The following is an 11,352-nucleotide window of genomic DNA, read 5'->3' as shown; positions in this document are numbered from 1 at the left end:
GATCCAGTCCAGGAAGCACAGAGAATCCCATTCAGAATAAACAGAATAAGAATAAACACAAGGAGAAGATACAAATAAGAAGATACAAATTTGTATCTTATTTTTGGATACAAAAGTAAGACCCATATATATCCTGTCCATAACAGACCCATTTCAGATCTAGGGACACAAACAGACTGAAAGTGAGGGGATGGAATGAGATATTCCATGTAAATGGAAATCAATAAAAGCCAGTGTAGATATTCTCATATCAGAGAAAATAGACTTTAAAATAAAGTCTATTACAAGAGACAAGAAAGAACATTACCTAATAATCAAGGGATCAATTCAAGAAAACATAACAATTATAAATATTTATGCACCCAACATAAGTGCATATCAATACATAGGCAAAGGCTAACTGCCATAAAAGGGGAAATTGATACTAACACAGTAATAGTGGGGGACATTAAAACCCCCACTTACACCAATGGAGTGATCATCCAGACAGAAAATTAATAAAGAAACTCAACCTTAAAGCACATTATACCAGATGGACTTAACTGATATTTATAGAACATTCCATCCAAAAGCAGCAAATACATTTTCTTAAGTGCACACTGAACATTCTCCAGGAGAGACCACATCTTGGGTTACAAATCAAAGCTCGATAAGTTTAAGAAAATTTAAATCATATCAGGCATTCTTTTCCAACTACAGTGCTATGAAATTAGATATCAATTACAGGTAAAATAATGTAAAAAATACAAACACGTGGAGAATAACCAATACAATACTAAATAACCAAGAAATTACTGAAGAAATCAAAGAGGAAATAAAAACTACATAAAAACAAATGACAATGAAAACTCAGCCATGCAAATCCTGTGCAATGCAACAAAAGCAGTTTTAAGAGGGAAGTTTATAGCAATACAGTTTTACCTCAAAAAAAAAATCCCCAAATCTCAAGTAATCAACCTAACCTTACAACCTAAAGCAATTAGGAAAACAAGAACAAGCAAAACCCAAAGTCAGTAGAAGGAAAGAAATCATAAAGATCAGAGCATAAATAAATGAAAAAGAAATAAGAAACAGTAGCAAAGATCAATAAAACTAAATGCTGGTTCTTAAAGAAGAGAAAAAAATTGATAAACAATTAGCCAGACTCATAAAAAAACAGGGAGAAGACTCAAATCAATAAAATTAGAAATGAAAAAGGAGAAGTTACAACAACACAGAAATGCAAAGGATTATAAGAGGGTATTACAAACACCTATATGCTAATCCACGAATAAATGGACAAATTCTTAGAAAAGTACATTTCAAGACTAAACCAGGAAGGAAAAGAAATTATGAACAGACAAATCAGATTTACTGAAATTGATACTGGAATTTAAAATTTTCCAGAAAAAACAAGCTAAGAGCCAGATGGCTTCACAGGTGAATTCTATTAAACAATTAGTGAAGAGCTGTCACCTGTCCTTCTCAAAATCATCCAAAAAAAAAGAAAGGAACACTCCCAAGCTCATTCTACAAGGCTTTGATCATGCTAATACCAAAACCAGAAAAAGATATCAGAAAAAAAAAAAATCACACAGGCCAATATCACTGATGAACATGGATGCAAAAATTCTTAACAAATACTAGCAAGTAGGATCCAATAAGATATTAAGATAACATAAACATTATCAAGTAGGGTTCATCACAGGGATCCAGGATTCTTTAATACATGCAAATTAATCACTGTAATACACCATATTAACAAATTGAAGGATAAAAGCTATATGATCATCTCAATAGATGCAGGGAATGCTTTAAAAAAATTCAACACCCATTTATGATTTAAAACAAACAAACAAACAAACAAAAAAAAACCTCTCCAGAAAATGGGGAGAGAGGGGAATGTATCACAGTCTAATAAAGGTCATATATGAGAAACCCACAACAAACACTATTCTCAATGGGTGAAAAACTGAAAGCATTTCCTCTAATATCAGGATCAAGACAAGACTGCCCACTTTCACCACTATTATTCAACATAATTTTGGTTGTTCTTGCCAAAGCAATCAGAGCAGAAAAAGAAATAAAATGGATCTATATTGGAAGAAGCACAAGCTGGAGTCAAGATTGCTGGGAGAAATATCAATAACCTCGGATATGCAGATGACACCACCTTTATGGCAGAAAGTGAAGAGGAACTAAAAAGCCTCTTGATGAAAGTGAAAGTGGAGAGCGAAAAAGTTGGTGTAAAGCTCAACATTCAGAAAATGAAGATCATGGAATCCGGTCCCATCACTTCATGGGAAATAGATGGGGAAACAGTGGAAACAGTGTCAGACTTTATTTTTCTGGGCTCCAAAATCACTGCAGATGGTGACTGCAGCCATGAAATTAAAAGACGCTAACTCCTTGGAAGGAAAGTTATGACCAACCTAGATAGCATATTCAAAAGCAGAGACATTACTTTGCCAGCAAAGGTCCGTCTAGTCAAGGCTATGGTTTTTCCAGTGGTCATGTATGGATGTGAGAGTTGGACTGTGAAGAAAGCTGAGCGCCGAAGAATTGATGCTTTTGAACTGTGGTGTTGGAGAAGACTTGAGAGTCCCTTGGACTGCAAGGAGATCCAACCAGTCCATCCTAAAGATTAGTCCTAGGTATTCATTGGAAGGAATGATGCTAAAGCTGAAACTCCAATACTTTGGCCACCTCATGTGAAGAGTTGACTCATTGGAAAAGACTCTCGTGCTGGGAGGGATTGGGGGCAGGAGGAGAAGGGGACGACAGAGGATGAGATGGCTGGGTGGCATCACTTACTCGATGGACATGAGTTTGAGTGAACTCCAGGAGTTGGTGATGGACAGGGAGGCCTGGCGTGCTGTGATACATGGGGTCGCAAAGAGTCAGACACGACTGAGTGACTGAACTGAATTGAACTGATATTGGGAAAGAATAAGTAAAACTGTCACTGTTTGCAGATGATGATACTATACATTGAAAATCCTAAAGATGCTACTAGAAAACTACTAGAAGTCATGAATGAATTCAGTAAAGTTGTAGGATACAAAATTAATGTACAGCAATCTCTTATTTTCCTATACACTAACAATGAAAGATCAGAAGTTAATGAAACAATTCCTTTTATCTTTGCAACCAAGAGAATAATATACCTAGGAATAAACCTATGAAAAGACGGAAAGTAAGCTGTAAGACTGATGAAAGGAATCAAAGACAACACTAACAACAGATGGAGAGATATATCATCATTGTGAAAATGACTATAGTACTCAAAGCAATCTACAGATTCAATGCAAGCTGTATCAAATTACTAATGACATTTTTCACAGAACTGGAACAAAAAAATTTATAGTTTGTCATGAAACACTAAACACCCCAAATAGCCAAAGCAATCTTGAGAAAGAAAAATAGAGCTGGAGTAATCAGGCTCCCTGACTTCAGCTTATACTACAAAGCTACAGTAATCAAGATAGTATGGCACTGCCACAAAAAGAGAAACACAGCTCAGTTGAACAGGATAGAAAGTCCAGAAATAAACTCACACACCTATGGTTAAAGCCACCTTTAACTGAGAGGGTTAAAGCTTAGGCAGTCTGGGGCCCATTAAGGAGCAGGTGAACATTCTCACTCATGCTTTCCTCAAGCCTTGTGCAACAATGTATCTTACCCAAGAACTTGTCTTTCTTTAGTATCTAATGACCACACAGCACAGAGTGTCTTACTCATGGAAATGCTTTTCTTAGATTCTATGTTAATAATTATAATTGTAACAAATCTTGCCGGAGAGCCTGTTTCTCAGCAATAGTACATCTGGTCCAGAAACACAGTGCCTGGAACATGTTCCTTCTGGCTGGCTAATCTTTTACTGAAGTTATCTCAGGACCTATGCCTTGGGAAAGGGTCTAATGGAACTTGTACAGCCTTGAACTGTTCTTATCTATTCTTAACAGTCAGTTGAAAAGGATATAATGCCCTGCTTAAACTAGTGAGGCAGGTACTCTCTTACCCCCTTCCAGTGCCTTTTGCTGGAGGCTTTCTCTATCCTTTTCACACTAATAAAACTGCTACACAAAGCCCTGAGTGACTGAGACAGTGTCTTTTGGGTCCTGGAGTGAAATTTTCTCCTTCAGAGACCATGAACATTGGCACTGTTCTCCATAAGCTATCCCTATCATCACAAAGAAGGCAAGAACATACAGTGGAGAAAAGACAGCTTTTTCAGTAATGGTACTGCGAAAACTGTACAGCTACATGTAAAATAATGAAATTAGAACACTTCTTAATATCATTCACAAAAAGAAACCCGAAATGGATTAAAGACCTAAATGTAAGGACAGACACTATAAAACTCTTAAGAGGAAAACATAGGCAGAACACTGTTGGACATAGATTGCAGCAAGGTCCTCTTTGACCCACCTCTTGGAGTAATGAAAATGAAAACAAAAATAAACAAATGGGACTAACTAAATATCAAAGTTTTTACACAGCAAAGGCAACCTAAACCCGACAAAAAGACAAACATCAGAATGGGATAAAATAATTGCAAATGAAACAACTGACAAAGGATTAATTTCTAAAACATTCAAGCAGCTCAACATGAAAACAGAAAACACCCCAATGAAAACATAGGTGGAATACCTAAATAGACATTTCTCAGACCTCCCTCATGGCACAGTGAATAGGAATCTGCCTGCTAATGCAGGAGACATGGGCTCAATTGCTGGTCCAGAAAGAGTCCACAAGCTGAGAAGCAAGTAAAGCCAGTGTACCATAACTACTGAGCCTGCACTCAGGCCCACAAGCCACAACAACTGAGCATGTGAGCTGCAACTACTGAAGCTCATTTTCTTAGAGCCCATGCTCTGGATCAAGAGAAGCCACTGCAATGAGAAGCCCATAGACTACAATGCAACCAATAAATAAATAAACAAGACATTTATCCAAAGAAGATATATAGATGGCCAAGAAACACGTGAAAAGATGCTCAACATCTCTAATTATTGGGATAATGCAAGTCAAAACTACAGTGAGGTATCACCTCACACAAGTTGGAATTACCACCATCAAAAATCTACAGACTGTAACTACTAGAGAGGGTGTGGAGGTGAGGGAACCCTCTGACACTGTTGGTGGACATGTAAATTGACATACAAACTATGGAGAACAGTATGGAGCTTCCATAAAAAACTATAATTAAAACTACTATTCCACCCAGAAATCCCACTCCTGGGCACATACTCTGAGAAAACCAAAATTCAAAAGGAGTACAACTCCAGTGTTCACTGCAGCACTATTTACAATAGCCAGGACATGGAAACAACTTAAATGCCCACCTACAGATGAATGGATGATGAAGTTGTGGTGCATATGTATAAAGAATATTGCTCAGCCATAAAAAAAGAACAAAATTGTGTCATTTGTAGTGATGTAGATGAACATAGAGTCTGTGATAAAAGTTAAGTAAGTCAAAAAAAGAAAGGCAAATATCCTATATTAATGCATATTTAATAGATTATAGAAACATGGTATTGATGAACCTATTTGCTATGATACAGATATAAAGAATGGGGTCGTGGACACAGGGAGGGAAGAGGAGGGTGGGATGAAGTGAGAGCGTGGCAGTGATATATATACACTACCATATGTAAAACAGATAGCTAGTGGGAAGTTGCTGTATAAACAGGTAGCTCAGCTCAGTGCTCAGTGATGACCTAGAGGGGTGGAATGGAGTAGTTGTAAGGAGGCCCAAGAGGGAAGGAATATATGTTTACATGTAGCTGATTCACATTTTTTAGCATGAATATATGGGACTTGTTTATTTCCCCACATTTGAGTCTGTTTTTAAATGAAATACATGGTCAAAGAATCAATTTCAGAGAATTTTTTGGAGAACAGGTGACTGAAAACCAAATTCTCTTTTCAAGTCAGCCACAAAATTTTAAATAATAAAGTGCACTTTGTATAACTTACCATAGAGCAGTATCATGTTTGACACAGCCAACCTAAATATTTTTCTGGGGGTCAGCAATCTGTGGCTCATGAGTGAAATATGGCTAATGATCTATTTGTGTACAACCTGGATCTGAGAATGATTTTTACATTTTTAAAGGTTTTCAAACAAAACAAAAACAGAATATGTGACAAATAACTATATATGGTCTACAAAGCCTAAAATATTCATAATCAGGTCCTTTACAGAAAACAGCTGCAGACCCTTCATTTATATCAATGTTGTACAGAATTCAGGCAGTGCAGTTTGAAGTCCAAGATAATGTTCATTTATTCCCATCACCTATATAGTAACATTCTGAAAACATGTCTTCTGATGTCACCTGTCAATTTCTTTTCAATTTTTCTTCGTTTTTAACATCATTAAATTTCATTAATATTTCTCTTTCCATGATTTTGGTGGCTTTGCAGATTTTCATATATTAAGGTATTAATATCTTTTGCATTTCTGGAATCTATTTGCTCTCCCCAAGTATTTCTCTTTGCCCTTTCATAGGGATACAATTTAACAGTTGGATAAGCTTTCTGGCAGGTTTGAGCATAAGCCTGTCTACTTTTCCAGCTTTCACTTTTTCTTTAATCATCTTAGCCAAGAACTCTAACTCTGGAGCAAAGTTTTCACAAGATTCACAGCAAGGAGCATAGAAATCAACCACCCAATAGTTTTTCCCTTTGTAAAACTTTTTCACTGAAAGTCTGAGGTGTTAGATCTGTAGATATTTAGGTTAAAATCCTACACCCCATAGTCCTAGGGAATAAACATCTCTATTCCAACTATTGTAACTATGATATTTATTAGCTTTATTTGATTTTTGAGAAAAAATTTTATTTCAGCTTGTCTCTGAACATTTTCTTGGGCACAAAAGGAATGATACTGTTGGCAGTCTATATTGCCCACATTGATCAGTTCAGTTAATGTCTAGGCCATTCTAGCATTAAGATTTCACATGGATAACATCATGGAGACTAGAAATCAATAATCCAGACTTTCCATTTTCTATGTTTAACTAGATCATTGAAAGTGGTGAGTGTCAAGGAAATCACTGAAGAATTTATAAGGTCCTCTATGATCTCCAAGATCTGTTCAGCAAAGTGATGTCCTTCATATTCATGTATTTTAGATTTGTTGAATACCACTGCTGTTGGATAAGCCTGAATGTTATACATGTTACAGTGTCCTTCCTGAACTGTACAATCTAATGTACCAAACTTAAGCTGACCATAAAGATGCTTTGATGCTTTTCATAACTCTGGCAATAAAGCTCTACATGGTGGACACCAAGGGGCAAAAAAATCAGCTAGCCATGGTTCTTTGTAATTGGCAGGAAAATGTTGAAATTCAAGTGTGGTAAGATGAGAATTAACACTTTCTTTGGCAAACGCAAGCATATCATATAGAATCTTCTTTCCATGATGAATTCCAAATTATTTGATTACTTGTCCTTTAAATATTGCTAGACATGGTTGAATACATTCATTTTTAAGTAGAGGCTTTAGTTTTTTCAACTCAAGATCAATTAAATTTTCATTTTTTCCAAAATTAAAAAATAAGAGCCATTGATTGATGATGAGCCAAATGACCCTCTACTGTGTTTGCTGAAAGTAGTTTAAAATATGGAAGATTATTTCCAATATTTCCAAATATATTCCAAATATATTATTTCCAAATATATTTCTTTAGCATCCAATTAATTAAGAAACAAGACACTGCTTTTCTCATTGATATTTAAAGTGGCTCTAGAAGGAAAATAAGCAGTAGTACTTGTATATCCAAACTTTTACAAAGATTGTCCTGGGTGGCACAGTCTATCCATTCTACATTAGCAAGACCATCCAACACACCACTTAACCTGAGACCTGTTTGTGAAGTCACACAATCTCTTTTGGAACAAAAAGTGATCAGCTAGCTAATACCAGTAGAAAACACAGTTTGTATGAAGCTAACACAATTTCTTGTCCATAATTCTGTCACTGTGCTTCTAACATGCTGCATGGCAAAATTCACTAAACTTTCTTTTTTATCTATGCCTGTGATATTTCACTACAGCCATTCTACATCTAAAATCGAAGAGGCTGGGATAACTGTTGACTCTTTTCATTCAGCAAAGCATTCTGTCATCACCACAGTTAACAGCTCTAATTAGAAGCAACCCATCTACTTCTTTAGCAAAGTCTTTCCATGTGAGAGGCAAATTATGGCAATGTGAACACCCTGGGGAGTAAAAGTTCACAAGCCACAGATCTCCAGAATTAACAGCAGTATCAAATTATCTTCTATCCAATGCTATGATTTCAGGATCATCATCATAAATACTAAAACCATAAGGATAACAATTCTAGCTTTCATAGTAGTCTCCTTTATTATCAGTAAGTCCCCTCTATATATATGTCATACTTTTTCCACAGATCTTCATCTTTGAGTAGATCATATTCTGTATTTTTAAAAAATCATTATGTACATTTGAGTTACTCAGGTTTTTATCAAGATGTAGTTTAAATACCAGTTTCTTGAAAGCTTGTCTTATTTCTCTACTGCTTCCGTTTTAAATACTCCAAGTAAACTGTAAAAACTCTGATCTGTACCCACTAAAATGGCTGTATACACTATTAGAAAACAGCATGAACATTATTGAGTCTCTGAAACAGTCATCTTCATCCAACCATTGTTGTTCTTGTATAAGTTCTGACTTAAATGAACATTAAGATAATGTCACTCATTCCAGTTGATGCTAAATGCAAATTTGAGAACTGCACACATTAATCCAAAGGTGAAACAGGGAGCACAAATTGTCTCCCAAAAATATTAATCTGTGAGTGTTTTTTGGTTATGTCAACTACCAATTGATGCTTGTCAAGGGCATTTGCCAACTGCCTCTGCGGAGACTGAATCATGTGCTGCTGCAGCTGTTGACCTTCAACACACTGTGAAGAGAGTTCAGGCTGGAGAATGAGGCATTTTTTACTCCATGGAAACTAGAAGAAAGGTCTTTAGACAGATATTTTCAGGAATTGATTTCATGATCTCAATCCTTGCATCTCCTCATGTCTAGAAAAGCATTAAATAGTATCTTGTCCTAAACCCCTTCATGGAGACATCAATTCCTGGTGACTAGCAGAAAACTTTTTGTAAGACAAGTGCTTGATTGCATTGAGCTTCCACTCCACCAAAATCTTATATATTGATATTCTCTCACTACCTCTTTGGAACAGTTTCTCGGAGCTATCTGAAGTGCCATCTCCCAGGCTGCAGTCCTAATTTTGCCCCAAGTGAAATTTAACTCACAACTCTCATGTTGTGCATCCTTTTTTAGTCAACAGTTATGGTGACTATGAAGTGACCCAGTGTGGATTTCTCTCCTTCACCTGAACAGTTTGAGGAACAGCAGATTTAGTACCAGCAGTGGCCTATACATCCTCAGAGAGTCCAGAGGTTTATTTGATGGTGGACCAGGTTACCTACCCCTTCCCAGTTGAAAGATATGGGGGGGGGGTCAGTTGAAATATACAGGGGCATTCCCACTCAGTGTTTAGACATTAAGTGGGACTCAGATGAAATATATTGAGGTTTAACAGTTGTAGGAGACTGAGTGATCTGTGCTGAGTAGTTAGGTAAGAGGCTGATCTATTGCTTTTCGTCAATTTGGCTGCCCTTATAGAATTTTTCAGGATAAAAGTGAAGATATCACATGAGAGCTTTATTTCAAAGAAGAGGCAAGATGACCGAGAAATTTATAGGAGTGGTGAAGGCCAAGTCCTCTTATTGTGCAGTGGTCCCATAGGGAAATTCACTAATTAATTAAAACACCTACTCATCTGGGAGCTCAGATTAGAATTGTCCATTCAGTGATCTGAGCACCTGTGGTGGTCTTAGACTGCCAAAGAGAGTTACTGAGACATGTAAGAGGGCTGAAATGACTTTGGGGGTGATTCCTGGAGGAGTTAAGCTCACAAGCATCACACTTGCCCACCACACCGAAACTGTCCACCCCAGATTGAGACTTGAATCCATGTGTCAGAATCTAATCAAGCCAAAACCCAGTTTGGGACTCACAACCACGTGGCTTGGAATCAAATTCAACCAAAACCCACAGTCTTCCAACTAACTGAGATCACAGATCTGGTTTCAAGACCTAATGAAGCCCTGGTTCTTGATGTCTTATCACAGAAAGAATTAAGTGAGAGACAAAATGATAGGTTAGAAGTGTATTTATTTAGAGAGAAACACATTCCACAGGCAGTGTGGGCCAATGTAGAGGGAGAGTGTAGCCTTGAAATGTGGCGTGGTTAGCTTTTATGGGCTGCGTAATTTCATAGGCTAATAAAATTACCTCTTTGATGGTCAACCTTGGAACTGTCATGGTGCCTCTGGGTGTGTCATTCAGCTTGTTGATGTGTTACGATGAATGCATGCTCAGTCACTTAAGTTGTGTCCGACTCTTTGTGATCCTATGGACTGTAGTCTGCCAGGCTCCTCTGTCCATGGGGATTCTCAAAGCAAGAATACTGGAGTAGGTTACCATGCCCTCCTCCAGGGGATCTTCCTGACCTAGGAATCGGACCCAAGTCTACTGCATTGCAGGAAGATTATTTATCCACTGAACTACCTGGGAAGCCCACAATAAGCATATACTGAGGATCAAAGTATAGTTGAAGTTCACCTGTCTGCCATCTTGGACTTACTTGATTCTAATCAGGTTATGTTGTATCCTCAGGCTATTTCATTCTTTCAAAGGCTGTGCCCTGCCCACTTCCTTCCTGTTTCAATGCCATTTCAATAATGAATTTTATCAATGACAAATTCAACTTCAAATGGGAGATAGAGCCTCTCAAACACAGAAATGAGGGGCATCAGAAAGTATCCTCTAACAGTCCAGCCAGGGTTATGTATGTACAAAATTGCACTTGCAAATACCTACTTAATTGTGGAAATTATACTAAGGAGATCTCAACATAAAATGGCCAAATTGGGGTTCTTTTGATATTCCCAAATTGATATTTTTGTATGCAGAGTTAGAAAAGGCCAGCAGTAAGATCAAACAGACTGAATGGAATGCTTACTTTGATTGATGTCTAGAAGTTTCTAAAGCAAGAAACAATAGAGTAACTTCTTTGCAGGAAAACAAGAAGATATTGATTGAAACTATATCAGAACTAAAAAGTCCACTAGCACTGACTCTGCCTTTCCCTCTGTTGTAGACAGAAGTCAACTGTTTCTTTTTGACTTGCTTTCCATTGCTTTTGTTATTATAATCATAAATAATGGCCTGCATCAGAGAATCCTGTCCTTCTGCCTGACAAGCTTAAGTGCCTTTGTTCATAACACTATCCACTTGAAGATTGCAGGAAGGA

At 37.1% G+C, this 11,352-nt stretch overlaps 1 pseudogene; it reads right to left on the bottom strand.

The window, feature by feature from the left end:
• Positions 1-6,366: 6,366 nt before the first annotated feature.
• Positions 6,367-10,361, bottom strand: LOC102405117 (annotated as a pseudogene).
• Positions 10,362-11,352: the final 991 nt, after the last annotated feature.

Source organism: Bubalus bubalis, chromosome X (assembly GCF_019923935.1).
Source record: "Bubalus bubalis isolate 160015118507 breed Murrah chromosome X, NDDB_SH_1, whole genome shotgun sequence".
Lineage (NCBI taxonomy): Eukaryota > Metazoa > Chordata > Mammalia > Artiodactyla > Bovidae > Bubalus > Bubalus bubalis.
The sequence above is the reverse complement of the archived record's forward strand: the minus strand, read 5'-3'. Positions and strand labels throughout refer to the sequence as shown.